The sequence below is a fragment of the Oryctolagus cuniculus genome, chromosome 18 (assembly GCF_964237555.1).
Source record: "Oryctolagus cuniculus chromosome 18, mOryCun1.1, whole genome shotgun sequence".
Lineage (NCBI taxonomy): Eukaryota > Metazoa > Chordata > Mammalia > Lagomorpha > Leporidae > Oryctolagus > Oryctolagus cuniculus.
This window is the reverse complement of record NC_091449.1, coordinates 26,189,396-26,208,348: the sequence shown is the minus strand read 5'-3', so window position 1 is coordinate 26,208,348 and position 18,953 is coordinate 26,189,396. Positions and strand designations below refer to the sequence as shown.

Genomic DNA, 18,953 nt, shown 5'->3' with positions numbered 1-18,953 from the left:
AGGTTTTCCACATGGGTAGCAGGGGCCCAAATACTTGGACCATCTTCCATTGCTTTTCCCAAGCCATTAGCAGGGAGCTGGATCAGAAGTGGAGCAGCCAGGACACAAACTAGGGCCCATGTTGGATGCCAGTGTCAAAGGTGGTAGCTTTATCCATTTTACCACAATGCTGGTCCCAATGATCTTTTTAAAAAAGATTATTTATTGAAAGAGTTAGAGAGAGAGAGAGAGAATGAGAGAAAGAGAGCCTGAGTGAGCAAGTTTCTAACCTTACTGGTCCCTTCCCCAAATGGCTGGGGCTGGGCCAAGAGGAAGCCAGGAGCCTAGAACTCCATCCAGGTCTTCCATGTTGGTGGCAGAGGCCTAAGCACTTGGGTCATCCTCCATTGCTTTCCCAAGCACATAGCAGGGAGACAAGAAGTGGAACAGCCTACAGCAGGGAGCTAGACAAGAAGTGGAACAGCCTGAATTCAAACCAGTGGTCATGAGATGCCAGTGTTTCAAACAGTGACCCAACCCTCTGTGCCACAATGCTGGCTTCTAGTAGAATGTCTTAAATGCAGAAATTTAGCCAGAAATTGGATAATGTGTCGCTCCCCGTCTTCGTGGAGGAACGACACAGGACCCTGCGCTGTTCTTTCGTCTGCTCGGCCCTCCCCGGGTTTGCTGCTGGTTCTTCCCGGGTTGGCTACTATCCCTTCCACCTCCGTGGAAGGGCAGTTCCCCCTGGCCGCATTCCCCACTTCCGCAGGGGAGCGGCACACCGCCGGCCGGCTTTCTGGGGGCTGCACAGGTTCCCTTAGATGTTCCCCATAGATGTTCCTGGTGCATGCCGTCTCTCTCCTCCTTTATAGTCCTCCTCCGCCAATCCCAACTCGGCTGCCCACACGCCGAGTACGCTGCTCTCCAATCAGGAGCAAGTCCTACAGTTTATTAGTTGAACTGGAGGCAGCTGTGCGGAAGCTGTTTACTTCTCTCCCAGCGCCATATTGTGGGAGAGCAGATGCATAGAATAAGTCCTAATTCGAGTAACTTAGTCTAGTCCGGATTGCTCCCCACAGATCCCCCTTTCTTTTTATTTTTTAGCGTTGATACGCGCCTGTCTTCGGTGTCCCGCGGCACACACTCTGCTCTACTTGCTAGAGTTGCCACAGGCTCTTACAAGTCCTATCAGGCAAACCGAATCCGGGTCCTCTCTTCGCCATGTTGTGAGGAGGTTTTTAGGCGCTGATGCGTGCCTGTATTCGGTGCCCTGCAGCGCATGCTCTGGTCGAGCCTGCAGGGGCTTACAAGCTCTATCAGGCAAACCGAATCCAAGCCTTCTCATTGCCGTATTGTGGGGGAGACTTATTAGTGTTGGTTCGTGCCTATCTTCGGTGACCTGCAGCTCATACTCTGGTCGAGCTTTGCTGGCGCTTACCGCCTTAAATCAGGCAGACCGAATCCAAGCCTCCTAATTGTTGCATTGTGGGGAAGCTTTACTGATGTTAATTCGTGCCTGTCTTCGGTGACCTGCGGCTAGCCGCCCAGGTGCTCATCGCCTCACTAATCGGGCAGACCGAATCCAAGCCTTCTAATTGGCATGTTGAGGGGAGGCCTTATTTTTCTCTATTTCTCTATCTCCGGGCATTCCTACCTCTCCCATTTCACTTCTATCTTCCAGCATTCCCATTTCTCTCACTTTACTTCTAAAACTTCTGTTTCTCATATCCCCGCAGCTTCCCGGCACCTCGCCCCGCCGGCGGGTTCCCGGCTCTGCGCCGCTTCAGCCCGCGCGCCTCTCTCATCTGCGCAGCTTCCCGGCTTTGCGCGGCTAGGCTTCGCGCGCTCCGCGGTCTCCACGCTTAACCCTTTCGCGTCTGAACCACGGCCTACGCCAGCGTTCCCTATCTATTCACGCCCCGTGCTCTCTCTGCACGCGGCGGCTTCCGCGAGTAACACAGCGTAGCTTGCGTCTCCACCACTAGCATTCAATCCAAGTTCCCCGGGCTAGCCTGGCGAATTCAACCCAGCGTACGTCTCCGCCCCACGGTTTGGCTTCCCGTCCTTTGCTCCCCGGGCTAATCAGACGGATCCCAACCAGGCTCACGTTTCAGCTTCTAGTTTCAACTTTTCGCCCCCTATTCCCGGGCTAACTTGAGAACCCCAAAGTGGCTTTCGTGTCCGCCTTGGCCTGCCCCCCACGGTTTCAATTTCCCTAACACTTTTCTCTACCCGGTATGTTTCCCTAAGTTTTCTTCCAACAATATTCCTCCCTCATTTCTCCTGGCCTCTCCCCACAGTCCGCATCCGAGTCTGTTTGTTCTAGCTTTCACTTTCGCTTTCGACCTTAGAGATTTCTCCCAGCTTCCCCCCGTAGTCCGTATCCGAGTCTATGCCTAGGCTTTCAACAGCTTCCTCCGGCACCTCTTTCGTCCGGCTTTTCCCTAGGCTGTTTGCTAGTTTCTCTCCGATATTTTCCCAGTTCTTCCCGTTTCTTCCCTCCTAAGTTTCCTATCCGTCCTAGGTTTCCTATCCGAGTTAGGTTTCCTATCCGAGTCACGGCACCATTATGTCGCTCCCCCTCTTTGTGGAGGAATGACACTAAACCCTGCCTAGGCTTCATATCCGAGTCACGGCACCATTATGTCGCTCCCCGTCTTCGTGGAGGAACGACACAGGACCCTGCGCTGTTCTTTCGTCTGCTCGGCCCTCCCCGGGTTTGCTGCTGGTTCTTCCCGGGTTGGCTACTATCCCTTCCACCTCCGTGGAAGGGCAGTTCCCCCTGGCCGCATTCCCCACTTCCGCAGGGGAGCGGCACACCGCCGGCCGGCTTTCTGGGGGCTGCACAGGTTCCCTTAGATGTTCCCCATAGATGTTCCTGGTGCATGCCGTCTCTCTCCTCCTTTATAGTCCTCCTCCGCCAATCCCAACTCGGCTGCCCACACGCCGAGTACGCTGCTCTCCAATCAGGAGCAAGTCCTACAGTTTATTAGTTGAACTGGAGGCAGCTGTGCGGAAGCTGTTTACTTCTCTCCCAGCGCCATATTGTGGGAGAGCAGATGCATAGAATAAGTCCTAATTCAAGTAACTTAGTCTAGTCCGGATTGCTCCCCACAGATAATGTATATAGGGAGACTTCAAAAAGTTCAAGGACAATAGATTTAAAAGATGTTTATTCTGGTGTAAATTTTTCTTTTGAACTACATGATTTTTTAAAAAATATATTTATTTGAAAGAGTTACACACAGAGAGAAGGAGAGGCAGAGAGAGAGAAGTCTTCCATCCTCTGGTTCACTCCCCAGTTGGCCGCAATGGCTGGAGTTGCACTGATCAGAAGCCAGGAGCCAGGAGCTTCTTTCGGGTCTCCCATGAGGATGCAGGGGCCCAAGGACTTGGGCCATCTTCTACTGCTTTCCCAGGCCATAGCAGAGAGCTGGATCAGAAGTGGAGCAGGGACTCGAACCGGTGCCCATATGGGATGCCGGCACTGCAGGTGGCGGCTTTCTCTGCTACGCCATAGTGTTGGCCCCCATGATCTTTTCATGATCTTGTTTCTCTGACATACACTTGCATACCCCCCTACACACAGTATACTTATCCTCCATTTTTTAACACTGTGTCCTAAACAAGCAAGCTCCGTGGCATAACAATGGACAAATACTCTGTAGCTATGCACTGAGGGTATCCTATTAGAGGAGGGTGAGGAGTAGCAATTCATGGCTCCACGTTTCTACTGAAGTCTGAATAGAAGTGAGCCAAGTTGAATCAAGATCAAGGATGCTCCTCCAGGTCCTGCCGGGGCTGGCAAAGTCTTAGTGCACTTTCTGGGGAACCATGACTCCAAAGTCGAGGCAGCTCAGAGCCTTCAGGCTGCTGATACTTCCAGAAGGCCACCTCCCCATCATCACTACAGGAAGCCAGGAACCCCTGCTCCCTGGGGCTCCAGGCCACGCAGCTGACATCTTGGGAATGGCGCAAATGGCTGTCAGGGAGAAGGTGGGCCGCTGTAGACCCAAGCTGGGACCCGCCTCCAACACTCGGATGGCACTGTCCCCACGAGCTGTAGCCAGGGCCTATCGGCTAACACCAAGTGACGTCTCAAATGGCCCTGGAGTAGAAGCCAGACAGCGTGCAAACATACTCCCACTGGGTTCGGAGCTGCTGCCCGCAGCCCTTGTTGGTAGCCTGTAGATACTGGTGCCAGATGGGCGCTGTCCCGTCATCCCTGCAGGATGCCAGGTGCTGGCCTCTGGGATCCACAGCTAAGCTCCACCTGGTGGATTCGAGGCCCTCAGGGAGACACAGCACCCCCAGTCATCCTCCTGGTGGAGCTTCACTGTGTCACTGCAGGTGGCAGAGGTAACAGCTCCCAGCTTAGGAGCCAAGCCCTGTGCCTAACATCCTGTGTGTGGGAGTTGAAGACACTGACACATTCACTCTCAATTTCTTCATCAACTTCGCGACCCACATGCTCCTGCCTTGGCTGCAAGTGGCCAGGACGTTGCCAGATAGGGCCCAAGCCACCGGCTCGACCTCATTTTCATGGCCCCCAGGAGTGGTTCCACAAAGTCATACTGGTTCTTCTTCCATGTGCAAGTGGTAGCCGCAAAGCTGGCAATGGCCAGGTAGTTCCTGCAGGGAGACCAGGTCACCTTCTGCCCGTGTGCTGGTGGTCTTCAGAAAGGCCGGACTCACAGCTCCAGCTGTCACCTTAGGTGTCTGGAGGTGGGGACAGGCAGCACACAAGGCCAGTAGGGTCTCCGCGGGTTCCGAGCCAGAAACCATGAGGGGAAGCCTGGGTGTTCACAGCCCACCAGCGCTGGTGAGTCCTGCACGGTGCCCGGCGCCCAGAACCCAGCACAGGGTGAAGAGGAGGTGGGCAGGGTCTCGGCCACGTCAGCTCCAGCTTCTGGGGCTGCCCACGGCTCTGCCTTCCCACACGGCCCCCTTGAATACATGCTCTTTATCCTGCACTCCATTGGTGTGCGACATTGCCGTGGTCCGTCTGTGTGTGTGGTCTGGGTGTGTGTATCCAGGCTTCGCTTTCTAACATCCTGTCTTCTCCTTTGGAGCTAATTTTCTATTTTTATTATTTTATTTTCCTAAAGTGGAAGTTTAATGATTGATTTCAGGCCTTTCATCTTTTTTTTTATTTTTTGACAGGCAGAGTGGACAGTGAGAGAGAGAAACAGAGAGAAAGGTCTTCCTTTGCCGTTGGTTCACCCTCCAATGGCCGCCGCGGCCGGTGCGCTGCAGCCAGCGCACCTTGCTGATCCGAAGGCAGGAGCCAGGTGCTTCTCCTGGTCTCCCATGGGGTGCAGGGCCCAAGCACTTGGGCCATCCTCCACTTCCTTCCCAGGCCACAGCAGAGAGCTGGCCTGGAAGAGGGGCAACCGGGACAGAATCCGGCGCCCCGACCGGGACTAGAACCCGGTGTGCCGGCGCCGCAAGGTGGAGGATTAGCCTAGTGAGCCGCGGCACCGGCTGCCTTTCATCTTTTCTAATGTATGTTTTCCATGTTATAAATTTTCCCATAAGCATTGCTTTTACTGTGCCCCACAAATTTTGATATGCTGTATTTTCATGTTTATTTAATTCAAAATATTTTAAAATTGGAGCTTTTTCCAACATTTCTGATTAGGAGTGTGTTCAGTCTTTAAGCATTTGGGAATTTCCCAGCTGCCTTTTTATTGGTTTCTAATTTATTTCCATGGTAGCTTGAGAGCAAGTGTTGTATGTTTTTTTTTTTTTGGTTTCAGTTTTGTTAAGGTGTGTTTTGTGACCCAGAATGTGATCTATCTTGGTTAATGCTCCCTGATAGCTTGAAGAGATGTCCGTTTTGCTGTTTTGGAATGAGTTGGTCTGTAGATGAGAATTTCTTCCAGTTAATTGGTGATATTATTGAGTTATGTTCTTACTGAATTTCTGCCTGTGGGATCTGCCCATTTCTGATAGGGACATGTTGAAGTCTGCACTGCAATGATGGATTCATCTATTTCTCCTTGCTTTATGTAAGAGTGCTCTGTGTTAGATGCATACACATTAAGGATTTTTAGGCCTTCTTGAAAAATTGACTCTTAATGTCATTACACATTTTCCTGATAGCTTTCCTTGCTCTGAAGTCGGCTATGTCTGAAACTGACATAATTACTCCCACTCTCTTTTGATTAATGTTAGGATGGTATATCTTTCTTTATCTTTTTATGTTTTTTAAAAAAGCAAAATTTGTTTTATTTGAAAGGCAGAGTTATAGAGAGAGAGAGAAAGAGAGAGTTAGAAACAGAGAGATCTTCCATCCTCTGGTTCCCTCCCCAAATGGCCACAATGGCCAGAGCTGGGCTGATCTGAAGGCAGGAGCCAGGAGCTTCTTCTGGGTCTCCCACATGGGTGTAGGGGCCCAAGGACTTGGGCCATCTTCCATTGCTTTCCCAGGTGCATTAACAGGGAGCTGGATTGGAATTGAGTAGCTGGGACTCAAACCAGTGCCCATATGGGACGCCGGTGTTGCAGGTGGTGGCTTTACCCACCACGCCACAGCACTGGCCCCTATACTATCCATTTACTTTTAATCTATATGTGTCTTTTATATTTATGAAATATTTCTTATAGACAGTATATAATTGTCTTGTTTGATCCACTCTGACAACTAGAGCCTTTAATCATTGACACTAGAAATTATTAATGATATAGTTGGGTTAATATTTCCCATAATTGTTACTGTTTTCTATTTGATGCTTTGCTTGTTGTTATATTTTTTGGCCTCCACTCCTTTTTTACCTTTTTGGTTTTAATTAAAAATTTTACGTGATTCCATTTTCTTAACATATCAGTTATACTTTTATTTTTTATTTTTCTAGGGGGTTGCCCTAGAGTTTGCAAAACTCTAAAACTGACTCAAGGCTACTCTCAGATGGCACTCTGCTACCTCACTGGTATACCTCACTGGTATACCTCACAATAGCAAAATCATCCTTGCTCCTTCCTCCTGCCCCTGCATTGTTGCTGCTATTCATGTCACACAAAAATAAGCATATGCAGGCTTTTGTATGTACCTAAGCATACTTAATCCAGAACACTGTCACTATTATTACCATGAACAAACTATTATCTTTTAGATCAATTAAGAATAAGAAAGCTCTAGGGGCCAGCGCTGTGGCATAGCAGGTAAAGCCACAGCCTGCAGGGACGGCACCCAATAGGGGCGCTGGTTTGAGTCCTGGCTCCTCCACTTCCAATCCAGCTCTCTGCTGTGGCCTGGGAAGGCAGTGGAGGATGGCCCAAGTCCTTGGGCCCCTGCACCCACATGGGAGACCTGGAAGAAGCTCCTGGCTCCTGGCTTTGGATCGGCACAGCTCCAGCCATTTGGGTAGTGAATCAGTGGATGGAAGACCTTTTTCTCTTTCTCTCTGCCTCTGCCTCTCTGTAACTCTGCCTTTCAAATAAATAAAGAATAATAAAGCTTTAATTTACCTTTTATTATTTCTTCTCTGATACTCACTTGCTCTTTGTATGTATAGATCTGGGTTTCTGAATCTGATCTTTTTCATTCTCTCTAAAACACTTTGTCATTTCTTACAAGTCAGATCTGTCAGCAACAAGTATCCTCAAGTTTTGTCTGAAAGAGTGAATTTCTCCTTCACTTTTTAAAAAAACTTTTATTTTATTTATTTGAAAGAGTCAGAGAGAGAGAGAGAAGAAGGGAGAGAGAGGAGAGAGAAAGACCTTCACATCCATTGGCTCACTCTTCAAAGGGCCACAATGTCCAGGACCGAACCAGACTGAAGCCAGGAGCCAGGAGCTCCATCTGAAAGCATCGTCTACTGTGTTCCCAGGCACGTTAGAAGGGAGCTGGATGGGAAGTGGGGCAGCTGAGACTTGAACTGGCGCCCCTATGGGACGCTGGCAACCGCAGGCAGTGGCTTAACCTGCTGAGCCACAGTGCCAGCCCCTCTCCGTCACTTTTGAAAGATGTACTCAAGGCCCAGGATTCTAAGTTGCTGAGTTTCTCAGCACTAAATAATTCACTCTTTTCTTCTGTCTTCTACTCCCTTCTGGCCTGTATGATTTCTGAAGGGAAGCAGATAGAATTCTCATCTTTACTCCTCTGTACATAGCTTGGTTTTTCCCCTGCGGCTTCTTGCAGGAGTTTTTATCTTTGATTTTTTTTGTTTGTTTGTTTGTAGTTTGAAAACGATATGCCTCAGTGTGGGCTTGTTTTCTTTCTGTGTTGGTATTTATCCTGCTTGCGCTTCTCCGAGCTTCCTGGAACTGTGATTTGATGTCTGACATTAAGTTGAGGGAAATTCCCCATCACTGTGTTTCAAGTATTTCTCATTTCTTCCTCTCGCTTCGCCTTCCTGTGTGCCGGTTATGTGTATGGTGCATGCATACGGTGCACCCTGTGCAGTTGTCTGCAGTTCTTGGATATCGTTTTTGTCTTAGTTTCTGTTTGCTTGTCAGTTTTGGAGATCTTTACTGAGGTGCTCCCAAGCTCAACGATTCTTAGCTCTTTCCTATTTATGAATGAGTTTGTTTACGGGGCTGAACATGTGGCACAATAGTAAAGATGCCACTTGGAACACCCACCTCCCCTAGCGGAGTTCCTAGGTGTGAGCCGTGGCTCTGCTTCTGACCTCAGGTTCCTGCTAATGCTCATCCTGGGTGGCAGCAGACGGTGGCTCAAACAGTTGGATCCCTGCCACCCACATGGGAGACCCAGATTGAGCTCCTGGCTCCTGGCTTCAGCCCAGACTGAGCCCTGGCTGTTGTGGACATTTGGGGAGTATATCAGCAGATGGGATATTTTTCTCTCTTTCTGTCTCTCTTCTCTCCCTCTGAAATAAATAAATAAGTCAAAACAAAAAACAAAACAAAACACAACAAAGGGATTCTTCATCTCTGTCACAGTGTTTTTCATCTCGAGCATTTCTCTTTGGTGCTTTCCTAGAATTTCCATCCCTCTTTTTACACTGCCCACGTGTCCCTGTGTGCTGTCTGCTTTACCCATTAGAGCTCTTAGGATGTTAGTCATTCTTGTTTTAAATTCCTAGACTGATGATTTGAACATGCCCGCTGTGTCTGTGCCTGGCATATGGTACACGGTTACCTGCGTCTGTTCCATGTTCTGGTGGGTGCTCTCTCCCTTCAGCCCTCCTGTTTGCCTTTCAGTGTGACTTGGACTTTTCTCCTGATAGCTGGGTGGGATGTCTGGCTTCAAGTCCCTGCTGTCAATAAGCCCCTGGAGATGTGGTGGGGAGGGGAAGTGTCCACAGCTGCGTCTCACTCCCTACCGCCCTCTGTGGGGCCAGCTCCCCTCTCCCCACAGGTGCCCTGGGCCCTGATGGAGGTTAGGCTCTGGTTGAACAGTCTGCCCTCTGGGAAAGCCTGCTAGGAGGAGCAAAGCTCTGGTGTATTTCAGAGACGTCATTCTCCTCTGCTCCTGCTGGAAGGGAAATGTAGGGCTTCTCTCTGATGGGCACTGTGGGAACTGGGGAGCCCTGGACATGTTTGTGGGTGCAGCAGGGGACAGCTCTTGGGTCTCCCTGGAGTTTTCAACTCAGATTTGTCCACACTGAGCTTCCAGCAATGCATCCATTGCAGTGCAGGTCTTCCTTCCCTGCCGCTGGTTTCCTGGGAGGGTTCCGCTAGAGGGCTTCTGTTTCAGGAGGTTGGGATTCCCTGCGTTTGCCCGTCGGTGTCTCCTCTAAGGGGCTGGGAGCAGGGCCCTGAGCTGTCCTGGGACCTCACTGCTCTCACAGATCTAAAAGGATGGCTGATTTCAAGTCTGTTCAGTTTTTTACTGTTTATTCGGGTGTGGTGACCACGTCCAAGCTTCTTAATGCCAGGCCAATTCTATCCAAATTTATCTTGGCTTTTTTGGGGAAAAGTATTTGCAAATAACCTTTCTTTACCATTCCTCTCAATCACCTCTTAGATAATTCTAGAAAGTCCTTAATATCTGTTCGTGAGCTCACCGTTTGTAGTTCTCTTCATCACGTTCTGCCCTTTGATTTCGCCGTCTGTTTTCCTTCAGCCTGCAGAGCTTCCTTTATCAGTTCTTTTCTGGCTGCTGTGCTAGACCAAGCAGGTATTTTGCCTTTATTTTTAAAGGATGTTTTTGTGAGCTTTAGGAGCATAGTTTGATAGAGGGTTCTCCCCCGCCCCATCACTTTGGAGATGTTTTTCTGGTATCCTCTGTATTTTCGGTACTGTCTAATCTCTATCACCCTGTAGCTGATGTATTATTTTTTTCCTCCAACAACTTAGTCATGCCGTGCCCTTGTTTTCCCTTGTGTTGTATCGTGCTTCGTCTGCTGTGCATCCTTCAATCTGTGTGTTTATAGTTTTCATCCAATGTGGAAACACTGGGGCCATTATTTCCTCACATATTAGTTGGCCTCCCGCCTCTGTCTCCACTTCTTCTGGAACACCAACTGTGCCTGCATTATACAAACAGACTTCAAAAAGTTCATGGGAACTGGAATTAAAAGATGTTTATTTTGGTACAAAACTTTCAAAATCCACATGTAGCTTTTTCATAACACACATTTTTCCACCACGTGTTTGAAGGCCCCTCATATAGTCCTTGTTATCCCACTGGGCCGCGGATGCACCATTCGTTGCAGTCAGTCCATTTTCCCTCTTTCATTTTGGATAGTTCTCATTGCTGTGTCTTCAAGTCCACTACTTTTTCTCCTAATGTCTATTTGCTCTTGAACACATCTGATCCATTTTTCGTTTCAGATACTGTACTTGTTGTCACCCCTATATGTCCATTTGTTTATTTTTTGGAATAATCTTTCATTTCAGTCTCCATTATGATTTTCATTAGAAATTAAGCATATTTATAATGTTCATTTTACAATTCTCTTCTGCTCATTCAGGCTGTCACTTTTACCTCTATTCTGCCCAGGTTTTCCTTCTAGTTATGGGTCATAATTTGGTACTAACTCTCATATTTACTCAGGTTTTATTTTGGTGTTAGACTTTTTTCTTTTTCTTTTGGAATTTACAGAAAAGTTTCGATGAGAATGCAGAGTTCTCAGCCCTCCCTCACCTCATTTCAAGTGCACCCAGTGTTAGCATGCTGTCTTACTGAGGTGTATTTTTCTTTTAAATTTTTGACAGACAGAGTGGACAGCGAGAGAGAGAGAGACAGAGAGAAAGGTCTTCCTTTGCCATTGGTTCACCCTCCAATGGCCGCCGTGGCCAGCGAGCTGGCACACCGTGCAGATCCGATGGCAGGAGCCAGGTGCTTCTCCTGGTCTCCCATGGGTTGCAGGGCCCAAGCACTTGGGCCATCCTCCACTGCACTCCCTGGCCATAGCAGAGAGCTGGCCTGGAAGAGGGGCAACCGGGACAGAATCTGGCGCCCCGACCGGGACTAGAACCCGGTGTGCCGGCGCCGCAAGGCGGAGGATTAGCCTAGTGAGCCGCGGCGCCGGCCACTGAGGTGTATTTGTTAAAACTAAGAAATTAGTGCAGCACAGTACTGTCCACTGAACTGCAGTCCTCACCTGAATGTTGCCAATTCTTCTACCAGTGTCCTTCTTCTTTTCTTGGACCCCTTTGGGTACGTCCTGGCATTTTGTGGTTATGTCCCCTTCCCTATGACAATTCCTCAGCATCTGGCCTCCCATGACGTTCATACTTTTGAAGTGTATTGGCCTGCCCACTTTCTAGAATTTCCTCAGTTTGGGCTTAGTCAGTGATTAACATGGGGTTTTGAGTTTTGGAGGAGTACCACAGAGCTCAGGATGTTAACGTTGATTACTTTGGTAAGCTGGAATCTGGCTGGCTCCTCCACTGTCAGAACAATCTTATTTTGCTTGGATTTCCTCTCCATAAAAGTGCCTCTCAAGAGAAAGCCAGGCCCACTGTGGGACTCCGCTCACCTGCTTCCTGGTACTTAGGGGTCTCAGTCTTGTCCCACCTGCGGTCCCAGTGCCACAGCACACTTGCTTCCTTTGCTGGCTGTTACATGCGAAGAGCAGGTTCTGTACATCTGTCTCCCTAGACTGGCAGCAGAAGGCTCTGGCCACATCTTGTGATGTGATGTTGAGTTCAGTGCCAGTGGTGTCTTGGTTAATTCTATGGCTTGTGGTTTCTCAGATTTGACCCAGATGAGAGTTAGTTCCCAACCTAGGACTCAGGCAGGTAGAGCAGGGGCCCTCGAGACCTTTCACGGGCTGGGTGTTTATGCCTGATCTCAGTTCTAACGAATCCTTAGTGGATTCCAAGGACTTGGTTCTGTTTCCTGAGGTGTCTACAGCACCTCTTGGCGAGGTCACAGGACAATTCTCACTTGGCCATTTTCCTTTTGCTTTTATCTTTTCCTTCATTTTTGGCCACTTTCATGCGAGCAGGGGTCTGTACTTGAGAATACATCTGTTATATTTTATTGAGCATTTCTAGGGGTTTTATAGTGGGAGGGCTGGCAGAGTATATTGTCTGTGCATTCTTTTCTATAGTTCTATGAAGGACTGTGCTAAGTCCTGCAGAAGGTAAAGTATTGCCTTCAAGTCGCTTGTCTTCATGAGAAGCTAGATCAAGTGTACAGGGCAAGGAGAATGCCAACAGTGTGCTATACATAGGCAGTGGGACTTTGACCTTGCAGTCATAGTGTCTTCTTTAAGAGAATGGGCAACTGTGTCTTCTCAGAGGAAGCATTCGAATATAGGACTAAGGATCAATAATATTTATTAATTATAATTAATTAATCAATAATATTTATTAAAATTAAATTGTAAGGATGGGAAGATCCTGGAATTGGGGACAGAGCTAATAAAATTAGAACTCACATAGGGGTTTTAGATACTCCCTGTTCACATGGTAAGAGCATCAAGTCTGTTATCAGTAAACATATTTTTGGAGAATAAAAATATTTTCTTGGGAAACTAGAATTTTTTTTAAAGATTTATTTATTTGAAAGGCAGAGTTATAGAGAGGCAGAGAGAGAGAGAGAGACAGACAGAGATAGAGAGATCTTCCATCCACTGGTTCACTCCCCAAGTGACCGCAACGGCCGGAGCTGTGCCAATCTGAAGCCAGGAGCCAGGAGCTTCTTCCAGGTCTCCCACGCGGGTGCAGGGTCCTAAGGACCTGGGCCATCTTCCACTGCTTTCCCTGGCCATATCAGAGAGCTGGATTGGAAGTAGGACAGCTGGGGCTTGAACCGGCACCCATATGGGATGCTAGCACTGCAGGTGGCTGCTTTGCCTGATATGCCCCAGTGCTGGCCCCCCAGAATTTTTTGAGAATGTACATTCGGGGTACTGGAAGCTGCACTGAAGGTAGGAGTGGGCTGGCAGTGATACTTGGGGGATGAATCTTGTTCACGGAGGGATGGTTCCATTATAGAAAATGGTAACGAAAGTAAAAATGTTGTGCTGGGGGCAGACTTTGCTACTCCAAGAGCTAAAGCCACATAGAGTCTGAATCCACCTGAAGTCACAAAGGCCGGAAGAGTAAGTTCCATTTTTCACAGAGACTGAAAATCCTTCAAGGAGCACTTGTTAGGAGCTAATTGAGGTGCAAGCAAGGAGCATCACTCAGAACCTCTTCAGAGAAGTGAAGTTTACAAATACTTGCTCGAACCTGGAGTGCGTTTAAAAACGTGGGCCCTGATCGGACCTGGGTAGGCACTCTGCATGCTACTGGCTTCAGCCGTGAGACTGTGTGCATCCTGAATGTGCACATTGCGTATTCCAAATCTGGTCTCTACCGAGCCTGTTGATAAGAGAATAACTCTATGAATGGCTAGCTCAGTGTTCGAACTGCAAATAACTCTGCAGAACTAGAAAAATGTTGGGAAATCTGTTGATTTGTGGAAATCAGCTATTCAATAATTGAACCTAAAATTGATTAATGGGGAAAACCTAAATCTATGATTTCCACCATATTAGATTGATTTTAAAAGCATAAAGGGCACGCATTTGATCCAATGGTTAGCCTGAGATGCCTGCATCCTCTATTGGAGTGCCTGGTTCGAGTCCTGGCTCTTCCACTTCCAATCTAGCTAATGTGCACCCTGGAGACATCAGATCAAGGTTCAAGTAACTTGGTCCCTGCCACCCACGTGGGAGACCAGGATGGAGCTCTTGGCTCCTGACTTCAGCCTGGCCCAAGCCCTGGCTGTTGCAAATATCTGAACCAGTGCATGGGAGATTATCATTTTCTCTCTCTCTCCCCCTTTCATATGAGCCAAAAATTCATTTTAAAAATTAAATGCTGTAAAAGCTGTTTTTGTTACTATGTGCTATGATTTGGATGTGATTTGTGTTCCAAGGGTCCATGTGTTGGAGTCTCAGTGAGCTAAGGCAGTCTAGAAGTGGTGGGCCCTTTAAGAGGTGGAGCCTAGTGGGAGAGCCTTACCTCACAGGAAGTTCCTGTGGTGCCCTGAGTTAGCCCTTAGGAGAGGTTTACTATTTTTTTTTTTTAAGAATTATTTTATTTATTTGAAAGACAAAGTTACAGAGAGAGGTAGAGCCCGAGAGAGAGAGAGAGAGAGAGAGAGAGAGAGAGAGAGAGAGAGAGAGAGAAGTCGTCCATCCACTGGTTCACACCCCTAATGACCGTGACAGCCGGAGCCAGGAGCTTCTGGGTCTCCCATGCGGGTGCAGGGGCCCAAGCACTTGGGCCATCTTCCACTACTTTCTCAGGCCATAGCAGAGAGCTGGATCAGAAGTGGAGCAGCTGGGACTCGAACCAGAGCCCATATGGCTCTGTGCCACAGTGCCGGCTCCCGAGAGGTTTACTATTAAAGAACAAACCTGGCCACCTTTATTGCCTTGCTGTCCAGTGATCTCTCCCTCCTGCTTCTGCTATTGTGATGTCACCCAGCCCTCTGATGTCACCCAGCCCTCTGATGTCACGTGCCATAAACTGATGTGGCTGGAAGGAGGGCCCAGGGGTGGCACTGTGCTGTTTGAGCTTTCAGCCTTCAAATCTGTGACCTCAATAGGCGTCTTTGCCGTATAAGTTTCCCGCCTCAGGCATTTCACGACAGTAACAGGAAAATGGACTGATGGACAATGAAATCAACTAATTAGGGCCTGGCCCGGAGAGTCAGTGATCGCCTCCAGCCGGGAACTCAGGAACGCTGAAGGGTCTGCAGGTGTGGAAGGGTTGAGCGTGGCTGCTCCGTGGAAGAGCTGAGTGCTTCACCCCCATTGCTCTTCCGCCCCTCCGTCTTTGTGGTGCTGAGCCTGACTTCCCCAGTCTCTGGCTCTATTTGCCTTTTTCCTTTTGTTGTCTCTTGAATTCTCCCAAGCTTGTCGGAAGCAGCGAGCCCAGCAGCCCGGATGCGTGGTGGCTGTAGGTGAGCGCTGGTTGGCCGGTGGAGCCGCCCATCCCCACGGGTGGCAGCCGTGCATGCTGCCCTCGCCGGGTGACAGCTTTTCGGTAACCAGGGCCTGATTCACTGCCGCAGAAGCGCTCTCTCGCTTCGGAAATCAGATATGGCAGATTCCTAGTTTCTAATGGGGGCAAATGCAGCTGTTTTCGTTGTTCTTTTTAGCAAACTAATGACTTCTGCAGAAAAGATGAACTAGGATTAAAAGAAATCAGATGCGTGTATTTGGTATGCGATATTTTTGTAATACAAATAGCTACATTCTAACCCACATTAACCCCATGATATGTGAATTTTGCCAACTCCTGCTGTGTCTTTTAAATCAAATCCAGTAAATCACTATGAATGTTCTAATTTCTAAACAAACTAGTCTTCCAGTAGAGGTACTTTAACACTGTACTGCAAATTAGACAACCTAAGATAAATGGACCATCTTTGTTAATTATGTAGTTTAATTGATCAAAACTACCAGAGAGGGCTTTATTTATCGTGGTTTTGCTTCGTATCAAATTCTATACTATTAAATAGCTTGTGAGTTGTATATTTGGGGTCATTAAGATATATGCTGTTATTTAGCATCTGTTAACCTTATTAAGTACCTTTTTTTTTGGTCTCGCTCATGTCACAATATGAAATTGCTTTTAATTGAGATGACCAACTTCCATTAGACTGTTCAACCCCCATCATGTCGACGAACACAAAGCACTTTTCATTTTTGCTCTATTGATTGAGCAACCATCTACTTGAACTATATTCAGAACCTGGCGGAGGGAGACAGGAGGCGATTTCCGGGGAGTTCTCTGGGATGTTGGTTTTTCTCTCGGGCAGGCCCCCTGTTTGCTTGTAACTAATTTTGCATGCCAGTAGGTAGCAGTGGTGAGCAGAAGCACGGACAGAAAGCTGCCAGTCAGCGGTTATAAATTATTATTCATTTCTGTTATAGGTGGGGTGTGCAGCCAGTTACAGTAATAATTACCAGGACTAGAGGGTTTCCTAGGCAACCGATGTCCCCCCTCTTCCACGCTGTTGCGGAGGGAGTGCCTGTAAAGCATGACATTGCTGTATTCTGAGGTCTGTAGCCCCCTGCCGCTCCAGGTTTGAGGTTAGTTACAGCATCATAAGCAGCTGTCAAGCATAGAGAGCCCAGGCTGGGCTTCAGAAGCAAACTGGCGAGAGGGCCTCCCCTCCACTGCCCCACTTTTAAAGACTAGGGTTTTGAAAACGCAAACGCTACCTCCTGCTTGGCTACACGGCCAGGAGCCCCCGTCAAGTTGCAGAGCCCCGTATTTTCTGTTCTTTTCGTAAGAGCCGCCTCAGTTCCTTTTTAAAGTTTCTTCTTGAATCCGAAAGTGCAGAGACGGACCTGCAACTAGACTTCTCCCAAGGATCGCAGTCAGATAAATCGATGGGGAACTGTCAGAGCTAATCACGGACGTGTTTGTTGTTTATTCGGTTTTATGAAAACGGTTCATAAAGAGGAAGGCGACGCTTCCTCCAGGAGCAGGGTGCGTCCTTTATGTGGAAGGGAAATCATCGAAACCGCATTTGTTATCCAGCATCTGCCCATGAATCATTTTATCCTGCATTTTGGGGCCCTCTAATCTTTCATTTTAATGAACTTACATCAAGTGCTTTTTGCCATGATAAAAAGTAGCTTTTGTTTGTGTCTGCTGTGAAAAAAGATAGGGGCTTCTGGCTTCAGTCTTACACGGCGATGCGAAGTGTTTATCCATGTACAAGGCAGGAGTCACCGACCCAGACAGGAGCCGTGCAGCTACAGGGCTGCAACAACGGGCACGGCCTCCCGTCGGCCCCGCGAGTCGCTTGCTGTGAGTTCTCAGGGAGACGGAAGCTGTCATCCGGTCAGCGTTTACGGTGGGGACAGCGCCAGAGCTGGGGATGACCGAGGAGTCCTCGGACGTGAGCCGTGACTGCCCTCCTCCTGGGGCTTCTGGTACCCGAGGCAGACGCCTGCTTTCTGGGCCCCAGAATGTGAGCCCAGGCAGAGACGTCTGTGCCCTGGCCCTGTCTGTGCTCAGCTCATGCCGCTGGGACAGCTGGTACACCGCTGCCCTGGCTGCCCCGCAGAGCCCCAAGCACCTGCCCTGCCCTCCGTTCTGCAGGCAGGGTGAGGAAGCCGCGAGGGGCGTGCAGGTGGCCTGGTCCTGCCAGAGGCCAGAGCTGACGGCCCCGTGCCCTTTCGCCTTCCCTGGGTGTCTGGAGGAAGCGGCCTCCTGCCGTGTCCTGACTCTATCCTTCTGCTCCCAAAGGTGGGCCCTGGACTTCAGCTGCCCCAGGCTCTCCGGGGTCCCCCACTGAGCGCCCACTTCCGGAGAGCTGTGATGTGGGCTGATGGTGTGATTCATAAAAATGCAATGGAGGGACTGTGTTTCTGATATTATAGGTGCTGTAAGATGGAAGTGGCCAAATGAATCCATCAAGATGGGTTCATCTGAAGGTTAGGTTTCCTTTAAAAACTTTAAGCGTCTTTTAAAAAGCATTTATACGCCAAAGCTCTGAGGCCAGCACCTGCTAGCCCAAACAGTTTAATCACGTCATCCCCATGTTTCTCTAAATCATTTAACAGACTCAAGAGAAGGGAGTTCATCTTGAAACGCAGTGGGCTGATATACTTCAGGTAGGGACTTGTGCTCAGTTTAGCGAAGGAAATAATTTTTAAAAATTTCTTATATTGCACGCATCTCTGTGGTCTAAGTTATTTAAACTGCAGCCCTTAGCCAACTGTTCTAACGAGTGCTAGAAATTCCGTAATGGACTGATTGCGGGATACACAGTACATGCGAGATACGCACAGAAGTCCTGTCGCTGCCAGCTGACTGTCCCTCTAGCCCAAAGGTGGGAGAAGTGAGGGACCCTCGGGTGGGCTGCAGATTCCAAGTCCTTCCTTCTAATTCTGCCCCCTGCATCTCCGCGCTCCGGAGAAAGAACTGTCTTGCTCTTTTGAAGGGCCAGTCTCCTGTTTATAATAAAGATAAAATTAAAAAAAATAAAGCACACACACATAACAGTTGCGCAGCTTCTCTGTAATACGCTTGCTCTTTTGTTTTCTTTTCTTTACATAATTGAACGCTTTCTGGAAACATTGTTCAAATCTTAAGGTTAAAGCCTTCTTTCATTTTTTTTTTTTTTGGCTAAAGATTACTCTGCACCCAAGACAAAGGAAATATTTAAACTGTTAAATTTGAACAAAGATACAGTCTGCATATGACTTCTCTGAAGCCCTATAAAAATTCTTTAAAATTGCCTATTCACTCAAATTTACTGAGTGTAGCAAAAATGTCAAAGGCATAAAGTCAGAGGAGATTGAATAAAATAATGCAGAAAGACAGATTAGTCATGCACAGACCCACACAGGCTTTCAAAGCACACAATACCACTCTTTATTACTGCTCTATCTGTACAAAGACTACGTTCAATACATAGGAGATGATACATGGCCAGCCATGTCATCTGCCTGCGATTCCAGGACTCATTTATCTGGGCCCTTTTCACAATGACATTGATGAGAGATCTCAGTGTTTTCAGAGCATTGTTTTATTTATCATATATAATGGCTGGGGAAAAAATAGGAATTATGTCACCGACAGCACATAAAAGA

At 48.2% G+C, this 18,953-nt stretch overlaps 1 pseudogene; it reads right to left on the bottom strand.

Annotated features, from left to right (window-relative positions):
• Window positions 1–3,753: 3,753 nt before the first annotated feature.
• LOC100353064 (probable cytosolic iron-sulfur protein assembly protein CIAO1) overlaps window positions 3,754–18,953 on the bottom strand; it is a 79,268-nt pseudogene continuing 64,068 nt past the window's right edge.